Here is a 7,832-nt window from a genome sequence, read left to right on the forward strand (position 1 = left end):
TGAATAGAGAGAAATACTCTTAACTGATGGTACATGGAGGGGATTATAATCATTGTAATGAAACAAGGTGTATGATTTGTTGAATGTAAAACAGATGATCTGCTCTGTAAACTTTCACTCAATTCACAATAAAAAATAAAAAACAACAACAAAAAATGTGACTGTAAAAATCACAATCCTACCACTTATGTGTGTTCAAAAGTCTATTTTACAGATGTCATCATACTGTAACACTGTTGAGTCACCGGCATTGGGAGTATAGTGGGCCACACAGTTATTTCCCCGTGGGAAACACCAGACGTGCGCTCAAGCCATTCTCTTTGATTAGTTTGCGTGAACAGTCTTCCAAATTTTCACCTATTTCTATCATTGTCATCCCAGGATTGATACAGCTCATAACATATTTTCTAACTTGTTGATGAACTTCTGCAGCTTCTTGAAAGTCATTCCAAATCTTGTCACTGGCTTGAGCTAATGCTTTCTTTTCTTCACGTGTAGTTCTTCAAGCAGCTGTTCGCCCATCTTGTGTGGGTGGGTACTTGCACTCTTATCCTTTGGGAAATACACTGTTAAGAAACAGGTCACATATTGGAACTGAAGGAGGATCTGTTTGAACTCTTGGTCCTTTCTTCTTCTTCTTTTTCTTGCCAGTTGCTCCATCTCCATCTTCAGCAGCATCATCTCTTTGTCTTCCAGCGCTTGTCTTTCCAATTGTTTTGCTACCTCAACAACGGAGGCTCCTGATTCTTTATCAGTTTTATGTTGTCCTGCAGCTGACCCTTTCTTCTTCTATCTTTTTTTTCTTGGCTATCTTGTTATTCTTAGAGACAGCTCCCTTGTCCCTGTCATCCAGGTCTAAGTAGTCATTCAGGTGGCCCCCGGAGGTGGCTGCCTTTGCCACATCCACCATGTTGCCTGAGAGAGTGTGAGAGAGTGAGACTGCAAAGCCTTTTGATATGTGAATAAGCTATGGATAACATTGAGGAGAATGAGTATTCTGAAGCCCTTAATAATGCTCATAAAGAACCTGTACGTAGACCTAGAAGTAGTTGTTTGAGCAGAACAAGGGAACACTGAATGGTTTAAAATTAGGAAAGGTGTGTGCGAGGGTTGTATTCTTTCACTCTACTTATTCAATCTGTATGCTGAGCAAATAATATGAGAAGCTGGATTATATGAAGAAAACTGTGGCATCAGGGTTGGAGGAAGACTCATTAAAAACATGTGATATGCAGATGATACAACCTTGCTTGCTGAAAGTGAAGAGTACTTAAAATACTGATGAGGATCAAAGACCACAGACTTTGGCATGAGTTGCACATCAATGCAAAGAAAACAAAAATCCTCACCACTGGACCAATCAATAGCATCAAGATAAATGGAGAAAAGATTGAAATTGTCAAAGACTTCATTTTAAAAAAAAGCGTATTTATGTTTATTTATTGATAATTTTATTGTGTTCCAGATACCGTGATCTACACTTACAGGTGTGAATACTGAGGCATAGGAAGCTGCAGTCAGGTAACCAAGGGTGCTCATTCATAAGAGGTGGATCAAGCCTATCTCTAGAGCCACCCAATCTGAAGGTCATTTTTTATGATGGAGACACGATGGAACTGAGTATTGGTGACAGCCAATATCCATCAGAAATTATATGACCAAGAAAGATCTATAGTTTGAAGATGAGCAAGACAGTCAGCAATTCATATTCTATGCATGGAGATCGTAGACACATTTAGGGCAGCTAATCAAGAATGTTGGCGTCCTGATGCGGCACTGTGGGTTAATGCGCTGGACAATAATGTTGGTTTGAACCACACAGTAAGCGGTTCAAGCTTACCAGCTGTTCCTCGGAAACCCTATACAGGGTCTCTATGAGTTGGCACTGACTCGACAGCATTTAACAACAAACACAACAAATCAAGAATGTTGTCAACAATAGAAAATAGGTATATGTTTAGATAGATATGGGAGTCACAACCCTCGGGAAATATGACAATCAGTTATATGCAGAAAACCAGGCAAGAACGGGTTCATGGCGGAAGATCCCTGTGAACCCCAGTAGGCAAACCAAGGTCAGTGACTGATAACAGGTAAAATCGAAGACTAGTATCAGTTTGTGGTGATTTTCAGTTTAGGTGATGGAATTCGGGGCTATGAATCAAATGCATGTGTGGAAACAAGGGAAAAACTAAGACAAGGGATAAATCTGAGACTCATAAACCAGGTTTCTGAATCATCTATCTCTTATTAGCTTTATTACTATTCACTGTTTCATTCTATTTGTCAGGAAAAATAGTTTGAGGTCAAATTATGGCATATTCATCTAGCATAGTGACTGTTGACTTTTGAGGGATATCTAATTCAAAACAATAACAACTATAATAACAGAAAAAAAAAATCTCTATCCCTAATTTAGAGTAGGAACTCTGAGTCAGAAAAATGGAGACTGAAATGTTATCGTTATTTGAAAAAGTCTGGGATGGAGAACATGGATTTAGTTTTATTCACTAAATGAGTTGATTAATGCTGATCCTTGGAATTGAATTTGTCCACCTACTCTGCGTGGTGCTGCAGGTTAATGCGCTGAACTGCAAGGTCAGTTTGAAGCTTAAGGTTGGCAGTTCAAGCTCACCAGCTGCTCCTCAGAAACCCTATACAGGGTCTCCAAGAGTTGAAACATACTTGACAGCAATTTAACAAAAGCAACAACCTAGTCTGGTGGCAGTGGTGGTTGTGTGCTGTGGAATTGGTTATAACTCATGGAGACCCTACATAGTAGGGCCTCTGAGGTTGTAAATCTTTATGGGAGCAGAAAGCCTCATCTTTCTACTGTGGAGTAGCCGGTAGATTCAAACTGCTGACCCTGTGGTTTGCAGGCCTACTCATAACTCACTGTGCTATCAGGGCTCCTTCCATCTAGTCTAGTGGTGACTAACAATAGGCCTTCCCAATGGGAGAAGCAGAGCACAGAGAGAGAGTGAGGAAGAAGTTGCATCAGGAAATCTGGTAAGTCATTTCCTGTAAGAAGAAGAAAGAGAATCCACCAACCCACTACTGTCAAATTGATTCTGACTCATTGTGACCCTTTCAGACAGAGGAGAACTGCTCCTTAGAGTTTCTGAGACTGTAAATCTTTATGGAAGCAGACAGCCTCATCTTTCTCCCACAGAGAAGCTGGCCGGTTCAAACCACCGTCCTTGTGGTCAGCAGCCCAATACTTAGCTCACAGTGCTACCAGGGCTCCAGAAGAAAGAACAAGGGCATGAATCCCTCAAATGAAAATCCTCCCAATGTGTAACACAAACAGGATAGAGAGTAGGTCCTCTGGTCACAAGAGCTCCTGGTTTTCAATCAGCACTTCCTTATATTTTTTTAAAGAAATGAGTGACTAAGTTAATAGTTGAATGATACCCACTTGGTGTTTGTGACCAAATGTCTTGATTTTATCCAAACATTAATCACTGCTTTCAACCAATGTCCAACCTCTCTTTTTAATTATTTCTCTCTAAATGATTATTTTGCACTTCACAAAATCAGGAATAAGAAAATAAATGGGATGCCACAGATAATAAGTTGACGTTGAGTATTAAAAGAAAATTTGAAACGACCAGAGCTTTAAGAAGACACATACACATTAAAGAAAGGAAATACACACATTTGTGTTTTATGGTTTCCAAAGAAGCTTTTATTTTTTAATAAAGCACAAAACTCAAACCCAAATCCAAGGAGTTACTTCCCACTCTAGGGAGCTCTGGTAGCGTAGTGGTTATGAGTTGGGCTGCTAACCTCAAGGCTAGCAGTTCGAAACCACCAGCTGTTCCATGGGAGAAAGATGAGGCTTTCTGCTCCCATAAAGATTTACTGCCTTGGAAACCCCATACAGCATCGCTATGAGTCAGAACCGACTCCGTGGTATATAACCACCACCACTAAAGTGACCCTTCATAGGGTTTCCAAGACTGCAAATCTCCATGGGAACAGACAGACTCATCTTTTTTCCTGCAGAGTTTCAGCCACCAAACTTGAGGTTAGTGGTACAATGCTTAACCCACAGTGCCTAATATCTAATTTAATTCTCACGATTACTTTAGGAATCTGTTATGATAAAATAGTCTTTGCAAATAAGTAGCATTAGTCAGTAGATGAGCGATGCCTGGAGACTATCTGGTGGTTCATAATCTGGCATGTGATTCAACCAGGTATTATATACTCAAAGACTTCATTTTGCTCAAAATTATCAACACTATCAACACTCATGGAAACAGCAGTCAAGAAATTGAACAATGTATTGCATTAGGTAAATCTTCTGCACAATACCTCTTTAAAATGTTCAAGAGCTAAGTTGTCAGTTTGAGGGTTGAAGTGCTCCTGACCCAAGCCATGGTATTTTCAACAACCTCATAGGCATGTGAAAAGTGGACTATGAATAAAGAAGACTGTAGAAGAATTGATACATTTGAGTTATGGTGTTGGAGGACAGTATTAAAAGTACCATGGCCTTCCAAAAAAAACAAACAAATCTGTGTTGGAAGAAGTACAGCCAGAGTGCTCCTTAGAAACCAAGATGGCCGGACTTCACCTGTCATAGTTTGGACATATTATCAGAGGGACCAGTCCCTGGAGAAGGACATCATGCTTGTTAAAGTGGAGACTCAGCTCAAAAGAGGAAGGTCCCCAATAAGATGGATTGACACAGTGGCAGCAACAATGGGCTCAAGGGTAGCAATGATTGTGAGGTTGGCGTAGGACTGGGCAATGTTTCAGTCTGTTGTGCATTAGGTCATTATGAGTCGGTACTGACTTGATGGCACCTAAGGAACTCTGGTAGCGTAGTGGTTACGAATCGGGCTGTGAACCGCAAGGTCAGCAGTTCGAAACTACCAGCTGCTCCGCAGGAGAAAGATGAGGCTTTCTGCTCCCGTAAAGATTTACAGCCTTGGAAACCCTGTTCAGGGTCGCTATGGGTCGGAACCGACTCTATGGCACTTAACAACAACACAACAACAGCAGCAGCAGCAACAACAACAACAACAACAACTTCATATGGAAAGGAAAGAGACTTCAGATAAAGAAAGCATAACTTAAGAAGAAGAACAATGTTGGAGGCCTCTTACTTGCTGATCTGAAAATCTACTTCACAGCCACAGTGATTAAAACAGCCTGGTACTGCTACAATGAAGGATACATAGATCAGTGGAATAGAATTGGGAATCCAGAATAGATCCATCCACATAAAGTCAGCTGATCTTTGACAAAGGGTCAAAACACATCAAATGAGGAAGAGATAGTCTCTACAACAAATGGTGCTGGTGAAACTGAAAATGCATTTGCAGAAAAATGAAACAAGATCCAAATTTTACATATACAAAAACAAATTCAACATGGATTAGAAACCTAAATGTAAAACTTAGAAAAAATAGGGAAAAATTTAGGGGTTCTAATACATGGCATAAATGCACTGTCAAACATAACTAAAAACACATAAACAGTAGAAGACAAAACAGATGACTGGGACCTTCTAAAATTAGATACTTATGTGCATGTAAAGATTTCACCAAAAGAGCAAAAAGAAAGTCTACAGAATGGGAAGAAAAATTTGACATATCAGACAAGCGACTAATCTCTAAAATCTATAGAAAACTACAACACCTCTCTCTATAAGTAAAAGACAAACAACCCAATTAAAAATGGGTAGAGGATATTAACAGACTCTTCTCCAAAGAAGACATTCAGTGGCCAACAAACACGAGAAAATGTTCATAATCAATATTCATCAGAGAGATGCATATCAAAACAACAATAAGACATTTCTCCTTCCAGTATTAATAGCAAAGTTCAAAAAAACAACAAATGTTGGTGAGGGAATAGAGAGACTGTGACCCTCCTGCATTGCTGCTGGGACTGTAAAATGGTGCAACCACTGTATAAAATAATAAAGTGCTTCCTCAAAAAGCTGGAAATAGAAATATCATATGACTCAGCAGTCCCTATACTTGGTATATGTCATGGAGTTGGTTCCAATTCATAGTGACCCTGTACAGGGTTTCTGAGGCTATATATAGATCTTTACGTGAGGGAGCAGAGAGTCTCATCTTTCTCCTGAGGAGTGTCTGGTAGATTCGAACAGATGAACTTGTGGTTAGGGACCCAACTGGTAATCCACTATGCTACAAGGGCTCCACAAGAAATAAGAACTATGACACAAGTAGATATATGCACACTGATATTCATCACAGCACCATTCACAACAACAAAAAGATGGAGACAGTCTAAGTGCCCATCAATGGAAGAATGGATAAATTAACTTTGGCACATATATACAATGGTATACTATGCAATGTTGAAGAATAACAATGAATCTGCAAAAAAAAAAAAAAAAAAAAAAAGGATGAACCTGAAGGACATTATGCTGAGTGAAATTAGTCAATCACAAAAGGACAAATATTGTATAAGACCATTATTGTAAAAACTCAAGAAAAGATTTTCATGCTAAAAGAAATATTCTTTGATAGTTGCCAGGGTTAGGAGAGAAGGGAGAGTAATTCGTTGGCTATCATGTAGATACAAGTTAGCTTGGGTGAAAGGGAAGGCAATATCCAAGAAGAGGGAGGTTGGCAGAAGAATGATGAAGACAAGTGAGGACTCAGGGAGTACACATTAAGGTGGATAGAGATTAATAGTGCTAGATACACAACCCTGAAACAACAGTGTTCTGTTGGTAGATACATGGACAGATTCACAAGCTGAATGGGTATGGGAGGAAGAGTAGGAGTCGACTCACAATACATAAGGGTTTGAAAGAGGATATTTATATATGGTATAAATGTATATATGATTGTTGTTTCTAAGTACCGTCGTGTCGGTTCCGATCCATAATGACCCTGTATAGGGTTTCTGAGGAGTGAGCTTGAACCACCAACCTTGCTGTTCAAACGGCTTTGCAGTCTGGCGCATTAACCCACAGCACCACACTGGTACTCTATATATGATAGTGTAGCGGATTTTGAGTCAGGCTGCTAATTGCAAGGTCAGCAATTTGAATCTACCAACCACTCCTCAGGAGAAAGTTCAGGCTTTCTGCTCCCGTAACAATTTACAGCCTTAGAACCCCCGTACAATGTTGCTGTGAGTCGGAACTGACTTGATGCCACACAACAACAACTACTACTATTGACCTGTGCTGCAAACGTAATTATGAATATGGTAGAGCACACAGGGGCAAAATGCTGAAAACTTCTTAAATATTATCAAACATCTTAAGATAATGAGTTCCTAGGCCTGGAGGCTCCCTACCACAGTCTCATGGAATACCAAGATTCTTAAACCAATGAGCGGCCATCTAAGGTGCAACTTAGTGGTCTCTCCATGTGCAAAATAAAGAAGAGTGATGACAATTGAAGATGCTTGGAATCAACTAGTCCAATGGAGAGGTCATCAGTACCAGTCACCATGACTCTGAGACCAGAAGTAGATGGTGCTTGCCTACCACTACCAACTTCTCTGAAAAGGATTACCCTAGAAGGTCCTGGATAGAGTGGCAGAAAATGTGGAATAAAACTAAAAATTATTTAAAAGAAAGAAAGAAAGAAAAACCAGATTTGCTAGTTAGAAAGAGCCTAAAGGAATCTGAGGCTATGGTCCTTGACCACCCTTCAGATCTGGAATGGTATTCAACTCTTTGGCCCAATTTCTAGCCAAGCAGTAGATGGGTATGGGGGGAGGGGGAAGCAACACTAGTGAAGTATGTTCACCATGGAATTGTCAATCATTCGAGACCAAAAGGGCAACATTTACCTAAGGACAAAGATGAGAAGGGAAGGAGAATGGAA

General features: G+C 40.0%; 2 pseudogenes; one reads left to right on the forward strand and one right to left on the reverse strand.

The window, feature by feature from the left end:
* Window positions 1-910, reverse strand: part of LOC102826342 — a 4,912-nt pseudogene extending 4,002 nt beyond the window's left edge.
* The window catches only part of LOC102835170, a 12,507-nt pseudogene continuing 5,583 nt past the window's right edge, over window positions 909-7,832 (forward strand).

The sequence above is a fragment of the Chrysochloris asiatica genome, unplaced genomic scaffold (genome assembly GCF_000296735.1).
Source record: "Chrysochloris asiatica unplaced genomic scaffold, ChrAsi1.0 scaffold00038, whole genome shotgun sequence".
NCBI lineage: Eukaryota > Metazoa > Chordata > Mammalia > Afrosoricida > Chrysochloridae > Chrysochloris > Chrysochloris asiatica.